The sequence below is a fragment of the Sus scrofa genome, chromosome 1 (genome assembly GCF_054392235.1).
Source record: "Sus scrofa isolate SSC_HxYL_T2T_F1_AM1 chromosome 1, Sscrofa_HxYL_maternal_Yorkshire_Landrace_v2.0, whole genome shotgun sequence".
NCBI lineage: Eukaryota > Metazoa > Chordata > Mammalia > Artiodactyla > Suidae > Sus > Sus scrofa.
In genome coordinates this window covers 197,942,403-197,965,921 of record NC_139383.1, presented here as the reverse complement: position 1 = coordinate 197,965,921, position 23,519 = coordinate 197,942,403, and the positions used below count along the sequence as shown (strand labels likewise).

The following is a 23,519-nucleotide window of genomic DNA, read 5'->3' as shown; positions in this document are numbered from 1 at the left end:
TTGAGATGTGGTACATATATACAGTGAAATATTACTCAGCCATAAAAAGAACCAAATAATGCTATTTGCAGCAACATGGATGCAACTAGAGAGTCTCAAACTAAGTGAAATAAGTCAGAAAGAGAAAGACAAATACCATGTGATATTACTTATATGTGGAATATAAAATGTGGCACAAATGAACCTATCTATAAAACAGAAACAGACTCACAGACATAGAGAACAGACTTATGGTTGCCAAGGGGAAGGAGGGGGGAGGGGGATGGACTGGGAGTTTGGGGTTAGCAGATGCAAACAATTACATTTAGAATGGATAAGCAGTGAGGTTCTACTATTTAGCACAGGGAACTATATCCAGTCTCTTTGGGTAGATGATGATGGAAGGTAATATTAAAAAATACATATATATTCATATGACTGAGTCACTCTACTGTACAGCAGGCATTGACACAACATTGTTAATCTTAAAAATAAAATAAAAAAACCAATAGGCTGGACTACTAAAAAAAAAAAGAGTGAACATGGAGTAGAGTTGGAGCAGGAGCAGATGCAGGGGAGCCCGTAAGGAGGTTGTGACTATTGACTGGGCAGGAGGAAAATGGGCTTTAGCTGGGACAGGGAGGAAAGTGGATGGATTCAGAGTGATTCAAGAGGTATAATCAACAGGTCTTGGTGGTGAGAGTTCCCGTCATGGCGCAGTGGAAATGAATCCAACTAGGAACCATGAGGTTTCAGGTTCAATCCTTGGCCTCACTCAGTGGGTTAAGAATCCAGCATTGCCGTGAGCTGTGGTGTAGGTCGCAGACAAGGCTCGGATCTGGCATTGCTGTGGCTCTGGCTTAGGCTGGCAGCTACAGCTCTGATTGGATCCCTAGCCTGGGAACCTCCATATGTCACGAGTGCTGCCCTAAAAAGACAAAACACAAAAACAAAAACAAAAACAAAAAAACAAGTCTTGATGGTGATTGGATCTTGGGAGGGAGGGATGGGAAGGTGACTCATAGGTTTCTGGCTGATGCAGTTGGCTGGGTAGTGGGGAAGGCCAGCGTAAGACCTGAGTTTGGGATAAAGTAAGGGCGGGAGAGGGAGAGATTTCTGAATTCAAAAAGCCTATATGAACTTCCTTCATATAGAAAGGGCATTTAAATCCAGGATGGTGATGCCCCAGACTGAAAAGAAGATGTGTTTTATTTATTTATTTTAGATGGAGAAGGAGAGTTAAATGTTGGGTGATGAAAAGCACTTGAAGGAGATGTGTCTGGAGGTTAGAGGAGAAGCTGGACTGGAGCTATAAATTTTGTGGTCCTCAGCACTGGATGGTCGTTGATGCCATGGAAGCAGACAACATTGCCTGGGGAGCAAGGTTATAACAAGAAGGACTGACCTAGAACTTCAGTGATTCAGAGGTGAGATAGAGTAGGTCAGACCCTCAAAGGAGGCTGAGGAAGAGTAAACAGAGAGACGAGGGGATGCGTGGGGTCATGGAGACCAAAGGAAAGGACTCTTTCAAGACGGAGAAGTGGTTGCCTGGGAAAATGCAGCTGAGAGGCAGGCAAACAGCGATAGGTCTGAAAATGCTTGGATGCAGAGCTCTGAAATCAAGAGACGCATCAAGTATTTGCAGAATGCCTCAGGAACCTAGCACTTCCTCAGCTTCCTCCTTTGTAAAATGGGGATGGCAGGAGAGTTGTTTTGAGAACTGCATGGCCTGTGGGCAAAATACTTAGCTAGCAACCAGCAAGCCTACAGTAAATGTTAGTTAGTGTATGAATGACCAGAAGTGTTACAGAGGAAATGGAGAGTCAGAGTAACTGAGGACAGGGGTGTAGATAACACAGGGCTTGGTCCGATGGGAATGTGCTTTGTACCTGGGAGGGTAGAAAAGTTCAGGTGAGTCCAAATGAAGGAGAGCCTTGGATGCTAGGAGTCATCTGAGTGGGAAATGACCTGCCTGGGATAAAGTTAAGGGAGCTGAGAACCTCTGGATAATGAATCAGAAGTTTGATAGTGGCCTGGAATAAAGTAGAAGGCTTGAACATTGTTTTGAACATCTAGGCTTAGAATATGCTAGACTTTCCTCTTTCTTTTAGTGTGTTTAATTTTGAGTTGTTAACTAAGTAGTCAAGCCTAGGATGTCTTTGAAAGAATGCTGTGTGGAACTCAGTTGGGCAGAAGCAGTAGGCCAGTGTCACCTTGTCTCCTGATGTAGAGTGAAGGTGGGAGACCAAAGGCAGTGCCCTTAGGGACCTCCAGAGGCCAAAGGAGGATGTTCATGTAGAGTTTTTGAATTCAGAGAAAGGGCTTTTATTTAAATTTATTTATTTTTGGAGTTCCCGTCGTGGCGCAGTGGTTAACGAATCCGACTAGGAACCATGAGGTTGCGGGTTTGGTCCCTGCCCTTGCTCAGTGGGTTAACGATCCGGCGTTGCCGTGAGCTGTGGTGTAGGTTACAGACGCGGCTCGGATCCCGCGTTGCTGTGGCTCTGGCGTAGGCCGGTGGCTACAGCTCCGATTCAACCCCTAGCCTGGGAACCTCCACATGCCGCGGGAGTGGCCCAAGAAATAGCAACAACAACAACAACAACAACAAAAGACAAAAAAGACAAAAAAAAAAATTTATTTATTTTTTAATTTTTGGAAAGGGCTTTTAAGTCCAGAATAGTAATGCCCCAGGAAAAAAACATGTATTTTATTCTTTTGTTTATTTATTTAGGCCACGCTTGTGGCATGCACAAGTTCCCAGGTCGGGGATTGAACCCAGGCCACAACAGTGACCTGAGCCACAGCAGTAACAACGTCAGATCCTTAACCACTAGGCCACCAGGGAACTCCAGGATATGGATAATTTGCTGTAACAGATGATGACCTGCTTTATCAAAAGTTGTGGAGAAGCTAAAGAGTTTCCTCTATTTCATAAAAATATTATCTACATGAATATATTGGCTATTCAAGTCTAGTTATTTGTTTTCTTTGGCAGATCTATTACCCTTATATGCTGAGCTGAGCTGATGTTGCATCAGTTCAACACTGATGTCTTGGCCTGTGCTAGTGATATGTGCTGTGATGTGTGGGCAGTAGAATGAGTGCAGCCCTCTTGTAAGAGCAGCTCTCTATCAAAATTCTGTGACATCTGTGACATCTGTCGGTCGGTCCTGGCGAGGCCCATCCCAGGGAGCCCGAAGCTGCTGAGAATGTATGACTTTATTTATTTATTTATTTATTATTATTATTATTATTTTTACTGTGGCAGGACTGTTTGATTAATTTGGTGTTTCCTGAAGCCATCAATTGGGCTTAGACATTGATTTAGTTAGTATTACCGTCATCTTTTAGTGCTGCTCTTCAAACTGCATTATTTATTTGCTGAGCTGCCACCAATTTTGCTTTGCTGAAGATCACTGGCAGGAACATAGGAATAAATATTATTAGATTCAATAACCTCCTCTCCCAAAGAGAACCTTGGATCCTATATAAGTGTCTGATCAGCCACAGTTGCATTCCTAAGAGATGCTGCCTGACTTTAAGTATGCAGAGAACAACAAATTAGGAGTCTTTCATTTATTCATAAAATTATCTTCAATTAATGCCCTTCATTCCTGTTTCATTGCTATTGGTGACATGATGTCACCTAATGTTATCGTTATGAAGTGGAGGCGCTTAATGCCAGATACTCTACCCACCTCTGTTCCTTTCTTCTAAATAGATTCTCTTTATCATTAAAAAACAAGAACAGGTGCATGCCAGGGGCTGAGGAGAGAGGGAAATAGGGATTTATTTAATGGGTATAGATTGCAGTTTTGGAAGATGAAAAAGGTCTGGAGATCCATTGCACAACAATCTGAATATACATAATACTATTGAACTGTACATTTAAAAGAGGTTAAGATGGTAAGCTTGTATTTTGTGTGTGTGTGTGTGTGTATGTGTGTGTGTGTGTGTGTGTTTAATCCCATTTTTCAAAATGCAACAGTGAAACAAAAACGAAAGAAAGCAGCAAACCCAACTCAAAGGAAGGCTGGGCAAACAGGTGGGCTGTGGTTTCTCTGGTTACTCAGCTGGATAGCTCATCCCTTGCCCCAGAACTAGTTCCCCAGGAGCGACTGCAGGCCTTAATGTCTGTGCCTGGTCTTCTTATGTTCATCCTTGATTGGCAGCTCACTGATCAGAGAGCAGTGGTTGATTTGTCTAGTGGGTAGAGAGAGGAAGGCATGGATCCAAATGCTGTAAGGTAAGGCTTTGAGGAATGGTCCTCCTTGGACTTGCCCAGACTCAACTGAATACAAGTGAAGCAGCCAGAGCTCTCCTCCAGCCTTTGCAGACTTTGGAGAAGGCTCTGTTTGTCTCACCTCTCCCTTCTCCCTGTTACTGCCTCTGCAGGGTTGGACAGCATTTTGCTCACGGCAGTTACCTTGCCTGTTGGAAAATCAAAGCACAGAGGGGAAAGCCATTTGGAAAGCGCTGTGCTTGAAGCCAATGGTTAGAAGGTGAATGTCATGCTCTGGGACCTGAGATGCAGACAAATTACTGCAAAATCCAGGTTCGAATCGGTTGTTTGAATGCTCTATGGCAACTTTCGATCCTTAGGGAAACAAATTCAGGATCAGAATTCAAGAGCTGAGACTTTAAAGAAGTGCCACTTTTCTTCTTTAGAGCTACAGAGAGCTTTAGAGCTTGTGCAGTCAGAAGGGTGAGCTTACTCTGTGGTGCCTCATGTCACTAAGTCATTATCCTTGAAAATCCTTAGGAGGAAATGAGCTCTCTCCCTTGGTTTCTGCAGTTGGAAAAATTACTCCTTAATTAACACCTTCATTCTTTTTTTGCAGATGGAAGTTCCCAGGCTAGGGGTTGAATTGGAGCTGTAGCCGCTGGCCTACACCCCAGCCATAGCAACACCAGATCGGAGCCACGTCTTGGACCTACACCACAGCTCATAGCAATGCCAGATTCTTAACCCACTAAGCAAGGCCAGGGATCAAACCTGCAACCTCATGGTTCTAGTCGGATTAGTTTCTGCTGCGCCACGACGGGACCTCCAACACCTTCATTCATTATTTGTAAAGGCCATCTTCGCCATCATGGGAACTTAACCACTTAACCTCGTCCTCATGAGGTCTTCCCCGTGAAATGTAAGCTCTCTGCAGGCAGGGACTGGGTCTTGGTTGTCTTTGATTGCATCCTCCAGCAAATCCCTGGTCCCGGAAGAGGCTTAATAAATTGTTGAATTGGGAGTTCCTATTGTGGCTCAGCAGAAACAACCCAACTAGTATCCGTGAAGATGCCGGTTCAATCCCTGGCCTCACTCAGTGGGTTAAGGATCTGGTGTTGCTGTGAGCTGTGGTGTAGGTCGAAGACCTAGCCTGGATCCTGTGTTGCTGTGGCTGTGGCATAGGCTGGCAGCTGTAGCTCCAGTTCGACCCCTAGCCTGGGAACCTCTAGATGCTGCAGGTGTGGCCATAAAAAGAAAAATAAATAAACAAGTAAATAAATTGTTGAATTGAGCCAACACAGAAAATCTATGTCAGCATATTAGATTCAAAACATTTGGTTCTTCTAGGTCTTTGCTTCTACTTTGTACCATAAGATAAATGCTACTTTTGGTGCCGAAACCATTACACATAAAACTTACTCCTGACACAGATGGGGAGAGAGGCTCTTTGAAAAAAAAAAAAAGGAAAATCTGAGTATCTGTGATTATGACATTTTTTATAGTTCAGAAACAAGTACATATATCTTGCAGCAGTGAACGATCATCTGTTCTCTGTGGCATAGTTTTTCTTTGATTTTCCTTAAGTTTCTTTCTCATCAGTGAAGTTTAATGCTATTTTGATCAAAAGTCCAGTGGGTTGACTTTCTTATTTACGAAGGAAAAAGTTTAATTATGGGCACAGAGCATTTCCAAGTTGCATTCGAATGTTTTTTTCTCTTCTTAAGGTCAAGCAGTCATGTAAAAAGACCATTTTCTTCTGCTCTCCCTTCTCTATCTTTCCTGTGTCATCTCTCTCCTCTTGCTTATTATGCTTTCACATTCTTTTTATTTTCTTTCAGTTCTCATTTCCAACATTTTCCTTGTGATTTTTTTTTTCTGCTGTTCCCTTCAGAAAATTTTCCCTTCTATTAGAAAAAGTGCCAAGGTCTTTCCAGAAGCAGACAGGCATAAAGTGCTGACTGCCAAGGTGAACATTCAGATAATTTGAAGGGCAGGAATAAGCTGTATTGGTCAGTGTTACAAGGACATCTTTTATCATCACCACACCAACCCAGTTTTCCTCTAAGGCAGCCTCCTATGAATTCTGTCCAAATAAGGTTTTTGAAAAACATGCTATTTAATTTTTCTTGCTTCATCTGTAATTAAGTCCATAGCAACTTGATGTACTCTAATGTCTTTATATTTTTAGAAAGTGAGAAGGAAGTATTAGTTAGCAAAGTACATTTAAACCCCTGGGAGATGACAAGATAAAAGATGCAGTTGTTTTGAGGAGGAAATCTTGGTCTTTCCTGTGGTGAGCTTTTGTGACATCTCTCCAGCGATCCCAGTGTCACCTTGACCTCTCTGGTGAGGGGTCTTCCCGGACAACATGTATAAGTTCAGAGTCAGTTCACTGGGTTTGCAGGATTCTGCAGCTGAGCTGCCAACTTTAACATTTTACTGTCACCCCCAAGGCTGCAGACATTTCCCTTTTCTGCTTAGAGAACATATCTAAGTTCTATGTTCCTCTGCTTCAGACCAGATCACCCATCTGGTTTCCTTGGTTTCCGTCCTATTGGTAGCCACCCAGATTTTTCTGCTTTACCTAGCTTTTCTGGACGGATGCCTGTTCGGGTGGTTTGCCTGGCTTTTTGACTCGGTGAGTCCCTGAGGCTCTTTATTTCTGTCTCTGTCCAGTTCACCTCCCACCTCTCACCCAAGCTCCTAATCAGTGCAACTCATGCCAGCCTGGATCCAACACCTCAGGTTCCTACTTATTGAGAGTAGAGAGAAGACAGACTCTACCACTAACACTGGGATGTGAATACCTCATTGAAAGTACATGTAGGGACTTCCTGTTGTGGCTCAATGGATTAAGAACCTGACATAGTCTATGTGAGAATGGGGGTTCGATCTCTGGCCTCGGTCAGTGGGTTAAGGACCTGGCATTGCCATGAGCTGCGGTGAAGGTCGCAGATGTAACCCAGATCTGGTGTGGATGTGGCATAGGCTGGCAGGTGCAGCTCTGATTTGACCCCTAGCCTGGGAACTTCCATATGCTGCAGGTGTGGCCATAAAAAAAAAAAAAAAAAAAAGAAAGAAATGAAGTATATGTAGTTAGTGCTGAAGAGCACAGGCTCTGGAGTCAGACCTCCTGGGTTCAAATCCCAGGTCTGCCCCTCCCAAGCTGTGTGATCTTGGGCATATGGTTTCCTCTGGCCAGATTCTCTCATCTGCACAGTGGAGGTAATGGTTGTACCTGCCTTACGTGGTTGATATGAGAGGTAAGCAGATTAGTTCATGTAAAAGCTTAGAGCAGTGTGTCTGATATTTAGTAAGCACAACACAGTGTTAACTATGACTAAGACCCTGAAGCCCACATGCTCTGAATTATGACTCTGCCAGAAAGAAGGCAGATGGATTAGATCAATATTTATCAAAGGGAGGTCCACAGGTTTACTATGAGGAATTTTAAATCTTGTGCTGGCATTGGGATGAAAATATGAGTCCATCAGGATAAGCAGATTTAGATTGTGTGGCTGATTCCTTAGAGCTGAGAGTGCTGCATGATTGCATCGTGTTTAGGATCACGTTCTCATGCAGTGAGGGCCCCGGCACTGAGGCTGGCGGCAGGGAGCCAGACCTGGCCCTGGCTCTTGGAGACAAGAGGGGAGGGGGATAGAGTCTCCTGCAGCGCATGCAGCCTGAGCTGGCCATGCTGTCAGGGACCTGTCCTGCAGTATTAGCATAGTTGCTGTATAGGGACAGGTGGTGTCGATTTGGATTTTATTGGGATCATGTTTAATTTCTGAATTTGTTTTGGTTTTATAGTCCTATAACAGAGCTGTCAGGATTAGGGGTTTATATCTAGTCTTAGGGTTGTAGTTTAGAATAAAAATAAAAATACCTTGATAGGCTTGGAGAAGCATAAGAGTTTTTATCTTGTAAAAGGGATCTGCTATATTATTCCTCAAACTTGAGAAAGACAAGGCCAATTTGTGGTTCCTAAATGCCAGTTCAGGAATTGTGCTAGTCAGGTTATAAAAAAAAAATTCCTACACAACAAGGTCCTATTGTATAGCCCAGGGAACTATATTCACTATCCTATAATAAACCATACTGAAAAAGAATATGAAAAGGAATATATGTGTATAGCCGAATTGCATTGCTGTATACCAGCAATTAACACAACATAGTAAATCATCTATAGTTGGAAAAAAACTCTTGGGGAACTGTCTAAAATACAGACTCTTAGGCTGAGTCCTAGAGCTGCAGAGCTGTGCCTGGGAACCAGCATTTTTGCTGACCTGCTGAGGTGATTCTGCTAAGCAACAGGTTTGGATCTCCATGACCTCTCCATGATCTTCATCATCCTAGGATCTTAAGATTTCATGTCTTCATCTTCAAAATTGAGATAATGGTACTTGTCCCTTTCTTACTTCACTAGGGAGTAGGGAGAATTAATGAGCAATTTTCATAAGTATTCTTGGAAGAAAAGTACAATGTAACCGTACTTACATGGAGGCCAGATTTGAACTAGATTATCTCAGCATGCAAATTGCTCCCCAGGAACAAAGAGGTGACTCAGGTCCATAGAAAGCAGCAGGCTGAGTTTTTCTACCAGGGTTCCAGTTTCCAAAAGTGTTGGTGGCATGGGTTCAAGCCCAAGGAAACTTGATATGTTACCTGGGATTTACAGATCAGGAACTTGGTGGGAGCAGAGACAGGCAGGCTAGACAGGGAGGTCTGTGGTGAGCTGCCCTCTGCTTACCTCTTTAACTCCTTGGGCTGCCATGAAAAAGAGCCATAGGCTGGGTGCCTTAAAACAAGAAAAAGGGCATACTCTCACACTTCTGGGGACTAGACGTCAAAATCAGTGTGGGCAGGATTTCCTTCTTGAGGTGCTAAGGGAGAGCCTGTTCCATGCTTCTGTCCTTGCTTCTGGCACTCTGGGGGGCAGGAACTCAGTGTTCCCTGACTTGAGATGCTCAGCCAGTCTCTGCCTTTATTGTCACATGGCCATCTTTTCCCTGTGGGTCTCTGTGTTTTTGCATGGCATTATCTTTGTGTCTCTCCTCCTCCTCCTCTTCTTCCTCTTCCTCTTTTTTTCTTTTTTGGCCACTCTGTGGCATATGGAGTGCCTGGGGCCAGGGATCAGATCCGCCCCATCTGTGGCAACGCTGGATCGTTTAACCTACTGTGCCGGGCCAGGGATTGAATCTGCATCCTGGTGCTGCAGAGATGCTGCCGATCCTGTTGCACCACAGTGGGAACTCCCTTCTCCTCTTCTTATAAGGACACCAGTCATACTGGCTTAAGGGCCCATCCTGCTCCAGCATGACTTCATGGCTTGCAGAAGTTCCCAGGCCAGGGATCAACCTGCATCACAGCAATGACAAAGTCAGATCCTTAACCCACTGAGCCGTGAGAGAACTCCCCAGGATGACTTCATTTTAATTTATATCTGGAAGCATCCTATTTCCAATTAAGTCACATTCTGAGATGATATTGGAGGTTAGGACATCAATGTATCTTTAGGTGGAGGGACGCAATTCAACCCATCGCATCATTTTTCTGTTTACATAGGCTAATGAGATATTTGAGTGAATTCTTTCCCCCAAATTGACTGGAAATGCAGAGGGCATTGTCCCTTGGAAACCATGTCATGGTGAGGTCCCTGGGACAATCATAACTACTGATTTAACTCACAATGTCCTGTAAGGAGAATTTTTTCTAGGGGTCCTTCAGAATCTAACAAACACACCAGAAAAGGTTTGGGTGGGAAAATATGTTCCTGGTTTCACTATTGAGTGCCAAGAACATGTACTTACCATCAGCTCTTAGAAACTTCATACTGGGGTTTATTTCTCTCATTTTTATTCCTCTGTGATTTATATTTCCTTTTTTTTTTTCTTTTGCAGTGTTCTTCTCTATTTTGGTTCTTTGTTGTTGTTGTTGTTGTCTTTTGTCCTTATAGGGATGCACCCTTGGCATGTGGAGGTTCCCAGGCTAGGGGTCGAATCGGAGCTGTAGCTGCTGGACTACACCATAGCCACAGCAATGCGGGATCTGAGCCGCATCTGTGACCTACACCACAGCTCAGCAACACCAGTTCCTTAACCCACTGAGCGAGGCCAGGGACTCTATTTTGATTCAAATGTTACCTTTTATGTTGTTATCATACCTGAAATCCTTTGTGGGAGAAGGAGTGGAGCGTGGAGAAGAGGAATGCTCTGTGCTATAAACAGTCTTTTTCTCACTTTTGCATTAAAGGTTACTTGTCACAATCCTGTTTTCTCAGCATCCCCTCTGCAATTCTAAGGGGACCTAGCCATTCAGTATCTTAACTATTCCCTCGTGCATGTTGAGTTCTGATGTGCTCACTTCACACTCCATGGCATTGAGTCAGAGGGGCTCTTAAAAATGAAAAGTAGGATATTCTGATGGTTGACATTGTGTTTACCTCAATTATATTGTTTAAAGTCTTTGGGAGTTCCTTTGTGGTGCAGTGGGTTAAGGACCCAATGTTGTCACTGCAGTGGCTTGAGCTGATGCTGTGGCATGTGTTCGATCCCTGGCCCAGGAACATCTACATGCCATGGGTGTGGATAAAAAAAATAAAGTCTTTGTGCTGGCTGCAGGTCTCAGCCCACTTTTTCCTGTTCCAGGTTCCTAATGATCCACTGTCATCTGTTCAGGAAGGCTAGTCCTTGACCTTCACCCTATATGGCCCTTCTTTTAGATGCTGAGAAGTTAAAAAATTCTCTATCAAGCCCTTTTCTGAAATCAAGTAGTACATATTGGTAAAGTATTATAAATGCACCGTGCCCAGATATCTTCAGAATAATCAGATCTGAATAAAGTCCATTAAATGGGCTTTTCTTTCTTCTTAGATTAAAAGGGACTGTGTTAGTTAGCTCAGGTCCTCTAAGAAGCAGAGTCAAGATAGGATTATGTGAACAAGAGATTTTGGGGATTCCATCTGGGAGAGGTGGAGGGAAGGGAGCAGGTGTAGGCTGGAAGAGTGTTCAGACTGCAGTGCAGGTCAGACCTCTGCAGAAGGAGAGGTGGAAGGAAAGAGGACTGGATAGAAAAGGACTCAGATGACAGCTCAGTTCTGAGGATATTTTGGCTAGGCTGACTGTGAATTCTTGAGCCCAAGTTGCCCACTAGAGGACCCCTCTGCCCCACAGGCATGAGCCTACACTGGTACCCTGACAGGCCCAGCCAGTGTCTGAAGGGACACCTGCCTTCTGCACAAATATGGTTATAGATCTGGAAGTGGGGATGGGTGACCCATACTCCCCCACAACAGGAGAGCTAAGCAGTCAATTCCATGGTTTTCATGAGCATCTCCCTATGTATTCCTGAACCTGGATGGTAAAAATTACATCCTTATTTTCATTGACAAGTTTAGTGTTTTGTTTAATTATGAGTGGAGCCAGTAGCCATAGTAGTATTCATAATAACTGTGTCTTTCTCACCGATAATTATTGCAGATAGTTTCATATCAACATTATAGTTGTCATAGATATCTCAGTATGTCATTCATCTCATAATTGCTTTTTAAAAATTAAAGTATAGTTGATTTACAATGTTTTTTTTCTGTTGTACAGCAAAGTGACCCAATCACATACAGTTCCCTGTGCTATATGGTACGGCCCCATTGCCCATCTGTTCCAAATATTAACAGTTTGCATCCAAAAACAGTTTTCCTGTCTATCCCTCTCCCTCCCCCTTCCCCCTTGGGAACCATAAGTCTGCTCTCTTTGGCTGTAATCTGTTTCTATTTTATAGATAGGATCATCTGTGCCATGTTTAAGATTCTACAAATAAGTGATATCATATGGTATTTGTCTTTTTCTTTCTGACTTCATTTAATATGAGAATCTTTAGTTCCACCCATGTTGCTGCAAATGGCATTGGTTTTTTAAATTTTTTATGACTGAGTAGTATTTCATTGTGTATATGTACATCTTCTTAATCCATACATCTGTTGATGGATATTTAGGTTGTTTCCATGTCTTGACTATTGTGAATAGTGCTGTGATGAACATAGGTGCATGTATTTTTTTCAATGAAAGTTTTGTCTGGTTATATGCCCAGGAGTGGGACTGATGGGTCATATGGTTAGTTTTCTCAGGAACCTCCATACTGTTTTCCACAGTGGTTGTACCAATTTACATTCCTACCAACAGTGAAGGAGGATTCCCTTTTCTCTATTCCTCTCCAGCATTTGTTATTTGTGGACTTATTAATGATGGCCATTCTGACCAGTGTGAGGTGGTACTTCATTATGGTTTTGATTTGCATTTCTCTAATAATTCGTGGTGTTGAGCATCTTTTCATGTGCCTGTTGGCCATCTGTATGCTCAATATTATTTTGAAATTATGATAGTTATTAGACCTGTCACTTGGTCTTATTTAGTAAGAGAGTAAAAAGGGATATTTGCTATTATATAACAGACTAAAAATATAATTTGATAATGGGATTTAAATATAATTGTTTCTTTAGCATTTCATACATTTTATTTTATTCATTTATAAACATGATTCCAGGAGTTCCCATTGTTGCTCAGTGGTTATGAACCGCTTATTCATGAGAATGTGGGTTCAATCCCTGACCTTGCTCAATGGGCTAAGGATCTGGCATTGCTATGAGCTGTGGTGTAGGTCACAGATGTGCCTTGGATCCCGAGTTGTTGTGGCTGTGGTGTAGGCTGGCAGCTGCAGCTCTGATTCGATCCTTAGCCTGGGAACTTTCATATGCTGCAAGTGCAGCCCTAAAAAGCAAAAAAACAAAAAAACAAAACAAAAAAAAAAAAAACAAGCAAAAACCAAAAAGGCCAAAGCATAATTACAAGAGGAGTCTATAGTCTTTGACAGAGGGATCAATTGAGCAAAAATGGTTAAGCACCCCTCCTGGAGATAGTATTTGGTAAAATTGTTTTAATTGTGTTGGCCCAATTAAAATGTTTGGGAACAGCAGCCCCAGTCCTCATGAGAATATGTTATTGTGGAAAATGACTCATTAATTCAACATTATCCCTCTCAAGCCAGGCCCTTTGTGGTGCTAAAGCTGCAGCAGTGAGCAGGACACTTTAATCGTCCAACAGGAAAGACAGTCGTTAAAGAACAACAACTGTGGTTATATTACCATGTGGCACATGATGTTAATGAGATGGGAACTGCAGAATGCTCTGGGTGCCCTGGGAGAGGGACCCGTGTAGGGATCAGAACAGACCTCACTGAAAAGTACCATTTATGCTGAGCTTGAAAAATGATAGGAGTGGGTTGGGAAAAGAGGCAGTGGAGACAGATGGATGTTAAAGTGTGAAGATTTGAAGGTGAGGCAAACTTAACTCAGAAGAGCTGAAATCATGCAGACCTTGTACACCATGTGAAGACACTTAGACTTTTCCCCAAAGGCAAGAGGAAGTTTTGAAGGGGTTTTAAGCAGGGAGTGATGTGATCAGATTTCCTTGCAAAAATATGGTTGGAAAGAAACCAGGGAGGCTCTTGTGGTACCAGGGTGAAAAAAGATGGCAGCCTCCTTGGAAATGTATGCTGGGAGAAAACAGCATCAAGTAAGATCATCAGGTTATTCTGTTTGATTTCCTTTTTGGCTCTGTGTGAATGAGTGGGTCTTGAATTTCTCTTTGTTAGTCTATTACAAACTACAATCCAGTTTTGGAAGCATCTTTCTTTCTTTTTTTTTTTTTTGGTCAGTGCTTTTTTTTTTTTAATTGCTCAATGAATTTATTACATTTATAGTTGTACAATGATCCTCACGACCCAATTTTATAGCATTTCCATCCCAAACCCCCAGCGCATCCCCCACCTCCCCAACCTCTCTCCTTTGGAAACCTTAAGTTTTTCAATGACCATACCACCCTGAATGCACCCAATCTCGTCTGGAAGCATCTTTCTTAGAGTTGAACTACAATGGCTGTAGTTCACTCTGAAGTCTATTGTGTATGTCTCTGTGTGAATGTAAAAACATTCTCTGGGAGAATGTAAAAACTCACGCAAATCTTGGAAAACTACTTCCCTATACTGTTGGACCACAGAGAAAGTGGATGTTGTTTGGTTAGGTTCTCTTAGTGCACATTTGTTACTTGCTGCAGCGTTGATGGCCTTTAAATTCCTACATTAAGAAGAAAATAAACTTATCATTAATAATGTAGATGGTTATATTGCCAATTAAACAAGGTCTCTGGCTGCTTCTTCATAAAAGACTCGTAAATGGGTTTCAGGTTTGTTTGTTACTAGGTGAAAACAAATCCATTTTGGTTGATGGCTAATTCAGGGCCATGGGTAGTTAGGCGACTCATAAAAGTGTATGGAAATGAGTCTCTAGGATAATCAGATTTTATTTCTAGTGTCTAACTGATGCTCAGAGCTTTGGGATTTAATTATGTCTGCTGAACAAATACAATTCAATTTCTCTTCCTCCCTTTTAAACATAATTGCAGGCTTTAATTCATAAATATACAAGGCCTTATATAGTTTTTGACATAGTAGCTGGTACCTATTAGATACTCAGTAAATGTTGGCTTCTTCTAATTGAACGAGAACATATTTTTTAAAAAAATACACAAGACTTTGCTTCTGATTCCTCTTTTCTTGCCTAGCATTTGTCTTGGTACATTTTATGATTACTCTAGAGAAGTAAATAATTTAAGTGGGAAATTGTTTTAATAAGAGGAAGCTCCTGTTTTCTAGTCCTTTAGGCAAGCTGGCTTGAATGTAATGTTGGGTGTTCGCTCTTGCAGGGAGTGTGGCAGGTGAGTTTCAGGCTGGGTCTGAGGCACGATGTGTTGTTGAGTATGGTGGATGGGACGCAAGTTCTTCCATTTCCATCTCTATGGCACCTACCCAGCTTCCAAGAGGACCCACATAGCTTCTGGCCCTCATCTTCCCTCATTTAGTGTGGTCCTTCTTCTTTCACTTAGCATAATGTTTTCATGATTCATCTATGTTGTAGCAAGTGGCAGTTCTTCATTTCTTTTTGTGGCTGAGTAATATTCCACGGTATGTATATTCCACACTTTGTTTATCCATTCATCAATTGATGGACATTTGGATTGTTTCCACCTTTTGTTTGTTTGTCTATTTATTTATTGTCTTTTTTAGGGCTGCACCCATGGTGTATGGAAATTCCCATGCTAGGGGTCGAATCGGAGCTGTAGCTGCCAACCACTGCAATAGCCACAGCAACACATGATCCGAGCCGTGTCTGTGACCTACAGCACAGCTTACAGCATTGCCATGTCCTTAACCCACTGAGCAAGGCCAGGGATCCAACCCATGTCCTCATGGATTCTAGTCGGGTTTGCTACTGCTGAGCAACTGTGGGAACTCCTGCTTCCACCTTTTGGCTCTTGTGAATAGTGCTGTTATGAACGTTGGTGGACAAGGACTTGTTTTAGAGCTTATTTTCAGTTATTTTAGAAACACATATATATTTAGACTTACTAGAACTACTGAGTCACATCGTAATTTTATGTTTAAATTTTTTTTTCTTTTTTTGGCGGTCCCATGACATATGGAGTTCCCAGGTTCCCAGGTCAGGGATCCAATCTGAGCTGCAGTTCTGACCTAAGCTGCAGCTCTGATAATGCCAGATCCTTAACACTGTGCTGGGCTGGGGATTGAACCTAAGTCCCAGTGCTCCAGAGACGCCACTGAGCCCATTGCACCCCAGTGGGAACTCCTATTTTATTTTTTTTGGTCTTTTCTAGGGCTGCTCCTGCGGCATTTGGAGGTTCCCAGACTAGGGGTCTAATTGGAGCTGTAGCTGCTGGCCTAGGCAACAGCCATGCAACACAGGATCTGAGATGTGTCTGCAACCTACATGACAGCTCACGGCAACGCCAGATCCTTAACCCACTGAGCAAGGCCAGGGACCAAACCCACACTTCATGGTTCCTAGTTGGATTCGTTAACCACTGAGCCATGACGGGAACTCCTCTTATGTTTAACTTTTTAAAGAACTGTCAAATTGTTTTCCACAGTGGCTGCATATTACATTTCTACCAACAGTATGTGAAGTTCCAATTTCTCCACATCTTGCCAACATGGTTAGTCTCTGTTTTATTTTTTGTTTTGTTTTCAGTATGACTTCCTAGTGAGTAGGAAGTGGTATCTCACTGTGACTTCGATTTGCATTTCCCTAATGACTAATGATCAGCATCTTTTCATGTGCATCTTGGCTATTAGTTCACATGGAACAACATGGATGAACCTCAGAAACATGCTAAGTGAAAGAAGCCAGACACAAAGGCCACATGTGGTATGATTCCATTTATATGAAATATCTGGCATAGGTAAATCCATAAACACCAGAAGTAGATTAGTGGTTGACAGGAGCTAGAGGGAGGGGAGAATGGACAGTGACTGTTCATTGGGCATGGCGGGGGGAGTCCTTTTGGGTTGATAAAACTCATTTTGGGATGAGATAGAGGTGATGGTTATAAAACATTGTGAATGTACTAAATGTCACTGAATTATGTCCTTTTAAAAAGGTCAGTTGTAGGTTTTGTGAATTTTACCTCAATAAGTAAAAAAGCAAAAATACCTAGTTAGAAATCAAGTCTGCATTTCTGATTCTGGCAGCATGGTAGACTAACTGAGTGTGGATTTCCACCTCCTGTTATAGACTGAGGAATTCTGCATAAATTAAAGCAAAAATTAATTTTGCATAAATTAATGCAGCTGGGCTTGAAAGGAAAGCTCTTGTTGCCAGAGGAGGCAGCTTGAGGCCAGAGCAGTGGCCTCCTGAGCTGAGGCTCTGGCATCTTAGGGGAATGGGTGCTGGACCACATATAGATGTTGGGATGAGGAGCAGAGTTTAACATCAACTTGGGGTCAAGAGACATGACCTTGGGATGGGGTAGGGCAGGGAGCAGGAATTAAATCCACTGTGTTAAGAAGACATTCTGGAGAAGCTGCTTCTCTGCTGAAGGGGAGTCTAGACAAATGCCCATGTAAATTGGAGCCAGGCACTTTCCATCAGCATCTACAAGGATTGGATCCATGAGCCACTGCAGCTACTGGCCTTCGACATCCCTTGAAAGGAGCTCAGGAATAGGGTGCTCTGTGCTCTGGGAAGACTGACAAAGCAAGTCTTCAGATAGGTAGATATTTTCAGGAGAAGATTTTATGAGCACATTACTTTCACTTCCTTTTCTGTAGAAAAGCACAAAAATCCTTCATGGTGACGTCTGTTCCTCGTGACTAGCAGTGACGTTCATAAGACTAACAGCAGCCTTCTGCAAAATGTGTGTTTGGTTGCATATACTTCCCCAAAGGTACATGCAAAATCACCAAAAATCACATATATACTGATATTCCCCCCCCCCCCCCCCATGGAGTGGTATTTCATAGCTATCTGAAATGCTGCCTCTGGGCTTAGTCCTCATTTTGTCCCAAATAAAACTTAACTCACAACTTTCATGTTGTGCATTTTTTTAAGTCAACACCTGTCTCAAGCCAAGGAAACCATAAGGGGCTCCGAGTGGGAGAGAAAAAGACATGGAAGCCCCAGGCATGCCTTCCTTGTGCCGGAACCCACAACTCAGAAATGCACACAGAGCACCATTCCAGGTGGGTGAACCCCCTGGTGGACTCCACTCAAGCAAACAGGAACCGCTCATCTGTGGTGACACTTCTGCCACGTAGGCTGCACAAGATTTGTAGGGGAAAACAACCTGCACTGAAAAATCCATTCCCATGGGGAATTGCAGATCATACAAGGAAATAACTCAGCGTGAGGGAAAGTGAGCAGACATAGCAGGCAAGAGGGTTAGCATCTCAAGAACCTGGAAAAATAGAAGTCTGTTTGAAATGATTAAAGAATCAGGACACTGAGATTGGTTCTGTTGCTTTAATAAAAGGTTTCTCCGTGTATCGTTGAACAGCTGCTCCCAGGGAGCGTGCGCCACGTTTGCTTAAGGGATTTGCAAAGGGGGAAGGTGGAGATGGAGGTTGTTCTCCTGCTGTCCTATGGTGGTCTGGCGAGGCCCTTAGGTTTTTTTGCAAAGGATCAAGAGCTCAGGGAAGCTTTCCTTTTAAGTCATCCATTTAGATAACAGAAAAGCTCACCTGGGAGTGAATTAACCATGATGCTCAGGTGTTCTTAGCCAAAGATTTACGTTTACTTTGCTTGAGAGCATGCCTTGGTATTTGCCCATAATTGTGAGTAGTGTCACATTATGAACTGGTAAATGGAACATTTGCAAACAAACCCTGAAGCTGCCTTGAAAACCACTTGAGTACCCACTCAGCGCTCCATGTCTAATTGGTCGGATCTGTTGGCTGAGCCACGGGCACTAGGGAAGTGGGAACTTCATGTCCATCAAGTAGAATCGTGTCAGGAAGTTTAGATAAAGGTTATCAGCACACAGGAGACTTCACAGCTACCTGATCACTCAGCCAATCTTCTCTTTGCTTTATCCTACCATCAAGCCTTGGCTCTTGTCAGTGGAAGTCCCAAAATTTATATAAAGGAGAGGGGTGCGTGGGGACCTTGTCTTGAAGCTGGAACAGTCTATCACTTTACATAGCATTGAAAACAGAAGGGGCTACAGATGTGGGCCTGGTGGACTTCACGCTTGCTATAGCTTCATGTACAACTTGAGAAGGCAAATGTTTGTTTCAGTGGATCTGGCCAGCAACACACACAAACTTGACTTTGCACTGGAAGCCAGATGATACTGCACTTCAGGAAGCAGTAATGTTTCTATTAAAAATAAAGCACGAAGACCAAACTTCTTTTTCACCAAGGGATTGAGCATCAAGTAGTCCAAATGTGAAGCGGGACCTGTAAGAGTGAGTTGGGAGAGAATTTCAGGTCCCCTGAGTATGGCCTTGATGCTGCTGAGCATGAAACCATACCTCAGTGTCAGCAGAACTGACAGGGGTGTCTTAGGCAAAGTGCAGTGTTTGTTTGTTTGTTTGTTTGTTTTTGTTTTTCCCACTATTGGATGTAGAGGAGGGCATAGACAAGTTGTATTTTCCTGTGGTGAGTGATGTTGTATATCAAGCTTACTTTTTGGGCAAAAGGAAGAAACATAAATGGAGGGATATTTTCTTCACTAATGCAACATATATTTCCATGAAGTTGAAGTTCATAACATCCTTCTCATCATAAGGTTGACATATGCAGTTTATGATTTATCAGTACTGTTATCGTTAATGAATGACCCCAAGAAGATGTGCAGTTGATTGCGAGACATTTTCTTTGCAGCTTTCCAGTAGATACCTAGTGTCATTCCTCATTTTGCAATCAACTAAAGATATCCTTATATTACTTGAAAGTGGAGATTAGGGTATCTGGGCTCTTTGTACACTTCTCTATAAATATCAGGACAGAGCCTTCAGAATTAATTGTTTCTTAGATGCACGATTACTGCTCACTTAGCCCTATGCAAAGAAATAGGTCATTCTATTCATCAGAATCTTGCTGTTCTGTAATTATGTGAGGAGCAAATAATTATAGATAGAGTTTCTGTGTGATTTTAAAGCAGGTAAATTTAGCATCATTAGAGAATAATCTGTAGCTGAAAAAACTCAAGGTTCTTTAAAAAACATGCAGACAACATTTAAACCTTGGTAGGCTTTATTATTCTCAAATGTGTTATATAAGTTGGAAAAAAGCTTTGACTGTTTCTTGGGCTGGAAGAGGCACTTACGGTTAAATAACAAGGCAGGAAAAGAGCTGGTCTCCATTTATTTCTTGACACTGTAGAAATACTGTCATTGAAACTTAGGAAGTTCCCATGTAGCACATCAGGTTAAGGATCTGGCATTGCTGCAGCTATGGCACAGGCTGCAACTGTGTCAAGGGTTCAGTCCCTGGCCTGGGAATTTCTGCATGCATGTTTGTGGTAGAAAATTAAAAAAAAAAAAAAAAGAAAAAAGGAAAAGAAATTTAGTTATATATGCTTTGGACAAAGGACTATGTCTGACATTTCATTTTTTATAAGTAGGACATGCATTTCTTTTTTCATTGACCAAGGTAAAAATTGGGTTTCCAGAAAGCTGTAAATGGTGTTGAAAATTTGATTTTTTTTTTGGTCTTTTTTCCATTTCTTGGGCCACTCCTGTGGCATATGGAGGTTCCCAGGCTAGGGGTCAAATAGGAGCTATAGCTGCTAGCCTATGCCAGAGCCACAGCAACATGGAATCCGAGCCGCGTCTGCAACCTACACCATAGCTTACGGCAAAGCTGGATCCTTAACCCACTGAGCAAGGCCAGGGATTGAACCCGCAACCTCATGGTTCCTAGTCGGATTCGTTAACCACTGAGCCATGACGGGAACTCTGAAAATTTGATTATTAAAGAGACTTTATTTATAACCCTTTCAAAATTGAATGTGAGCTGTAAAGTACATCTTGCACAAGGCTATATGGAAAGGGCATATTTTATAAATTCAGGTAGCTTGAGGTCTTTCAATTAATTTGTTTATTAATTTGGATAAATGGAGATTATAGGGAGGGCACATTGCTGTGCTTGGGCGCTGGTGAGCATGGTGGAGAACTTGCTTTTAATAGACCTTGTCTACTCTTTTTTGCTTTTAATAATCCCTGTCTACTTTCTTTCCTTCCATCTACCTGTCTCCCTAAAAGGGGAGCCCACAGGCCTCATTATATTGCTACACTTTCAGGCTTGCATTCAATAAATTTTGAAGAACACAAACCAGAATCAGTAGGATTAGAATGAATCTGTAGCTGTGAGCCGACTTTAAAATTCCCTCTCATGTTTCCCACTATCACCATCTACCATTAAATTCCATTTGCAAAGGTTTACAGAATTTTGTAGGGATTTGGGGGGTAGGGTATCTTTTTTATTTAAAAAGTACTGAACAATTAAAAATAATTTGGAAAATCCTAGAAGTATAGGGAATAGGAGAAAAATCACCCATAATTCTGCGACCTATTGATGACTTCAGTTAACATTTTGATGCCCATCATTTCAATTATACACATAGTATTTTTATCCATGAACTTGGGCTCACATTATACATACCCTGTTTTTTTTTTTTCATTTGCAATTTGTAATGGGAGCAACACCATGTCATTAAATATTTTTCTTTAAATAAGTTTAGTTTTTTTTTTTAATATTCTATGTTTCAGACATAGTGTAAGGTTTAGTTTCCTTTTAAGCATTTAAACCATTACTCTATTGCTGAATATTAATGCTATTTACATGTTCTTTTTGATTATAAACAATGTTGCAGTGAACAGCACTTAAATGCATTTTTATGCAATCCATGGTTAATTGTTTAAGCTACTTTGCTTCTGCAACTGGAATGTCTGATAAAAATTAAAACGTTTAAAAAAGCTTTTTTGATATTAATAGCAAATTCCCCATGCACCTCCAAATAATTGTGTCAATTCATACCCCTTTCGTCACTGTGATGTCTTGTGTCTCTATTAAAAAACTGCAGTTGTTGGTTTTCCTTTTATTTATTTTTTGTTTTTTGCTATTTAGAGCTGCATCCCTGGCATGTGGAAGTTCCCAGGCTAGGGGTTGAATTGGAGCTATAGCTGGTGGCCTATACCACAGCCAGAGCAACTCTGGATCTGAGCGGCATCTGTGGACCTACACCACAACTCATGGCAATGCTGGATCCTTAACCCACTGAGCAAGGCCAGGGATCGAACCCTCACACTCATGGTTCCTAGTCGGATTCGTTAACCACTGAGCCCCGACGGGAATGCCAAGAAAAATATTTGTGATGTGAGAAAATTACATGAAATTCAAATGTTGGTGTCTATAAATAAAGTGTATTGAAATATAGCCAAACCTCCTTACTTACGGATTACTGTGTCTAGCTGCTTTCTTGCTGCAACAGACAGAGACTGTATGCGCTGCAGAGCCTAAACTATTTACCACTTTTAGTAAGAGCTGAGCAGCCCGGCCTGCACATTGCATTTTCCTACCTTTATTCTCTGACATTGATTCAAGTGAAGAGTTCCCGTGGAGCTTCTTAAAAATGGAGAAAGATGAAGAATAAAGATAAGGAGAAAATGTCAGGTTAGAAAAGAACTTGAGGGAGTTCCCCTGGTGGCGCAGTGGCTAACGAATCCGACTAGGAACCATGAGGTTGCAGGTTCGATCCCTGCCCTTGCTCAGTGGGTTAACGATCTGGCGTTGCCGTGAGCTGTGGTGTAGGTTGCAGACGTGGCTCGGATCCTGTGTTGCTGTGGCTCTGGCGTAGGCCGGCAGCTATAGCTCCGATTTGACCCCTAGCCTGGGAACCTCCATATGCCGCGGGAGCGGCCCAAGAAATAGCAAAAAGACAAAAAACAAAAAACAAAACAGAAAAAAAAGAAAAGAACTTGAGGAGTTCCCTCATGGCCTAGAGATTAAGGATTCTGCATTGTCATTGTTGTGGCTCTGTTCCCTGCTGAGGCATTGGTTTGATTCCTGGCCTGGGAACTTAATGCATGCAGTGGACATGCTCCCCCCAAAGGACCAATAACATTCAGTAATAGAAAATACAGTTAGGAGTTTCTGTTGTGGTGCATTGGATTAAGAATCTGCCTGCAGCAGCTCCGGTCACTGCAGAGGCATGGGCTCATTTCCTGGCCCAGTGCAGTAGGTTAAGGATCTGGCATTGCCACAGCTGAGGATTAGGTTGCAGCTGCTGCTTGGATTCAATCCCTGGCCTGGGACCTTCCGTATGCCGTGGGCGTGGCCATATAATTTTTTTAAAAAAGGAAATACATTTAGCAAACATAAATTTTTTCTGTTCCTTTAATGATGACAGGCTGGGATATGTTTGTGCTCTTCTTATGCATTTTTTTTGGCTGTGCCTGTGGCATCCAGAAGTTCCTAGGCCAGATATTGAACTTGCACCACAGCAGTGACAATGCCAGATCCTTAACCCACTGAGCCGCCAGGGAACTCCTTTTTTTGCATTTTAAAATAAATAAGGGAATTCCTGATGTGGCTCAGTGGGTTAAGAACCTGACACACGGGAGCTTGGGTTTATCAGACACAACTTAGAATAGATTTACAAGGAGATCCTGCTGAATAGCATTGAGAACTTTGTCTAGATACTCATGTTGCAACAGAACAAAGGGTGGGGAAAAAATGTAATTGTAATGTATACATGTAAGGATAACTTGATCTCCTTGCTGTACAGTGGGGGGAAAAAAAAAAAAAAGAACCTGACACAGTATCTGTGAGGATGTGGGTTTTGTCCCTGGCCTTGCTAAGTAGGTTAAGGACCGAGTTGCCACAAGCTGCTGTGTAGGTCACAGATGTGGCTTCGATCCCACGTTGCTGTGGCTGTGGCATAGGCCTGCAGTTGCAGCTCCA

At 42.4% G+C, this 23,519-nt stretch overlaps 1 protein-coding gene across 2 annotated transcripts in view; it reads left to right on the top strand.

The window, feature by feature from the left end:
* Positions 1 to 23,519, top strand: part of ARMH4 (armadillo like helical domain containing 4) — a 272,008-nt gene that overhangs the window by 108,124 nt on the left and 140,365 nt on the right.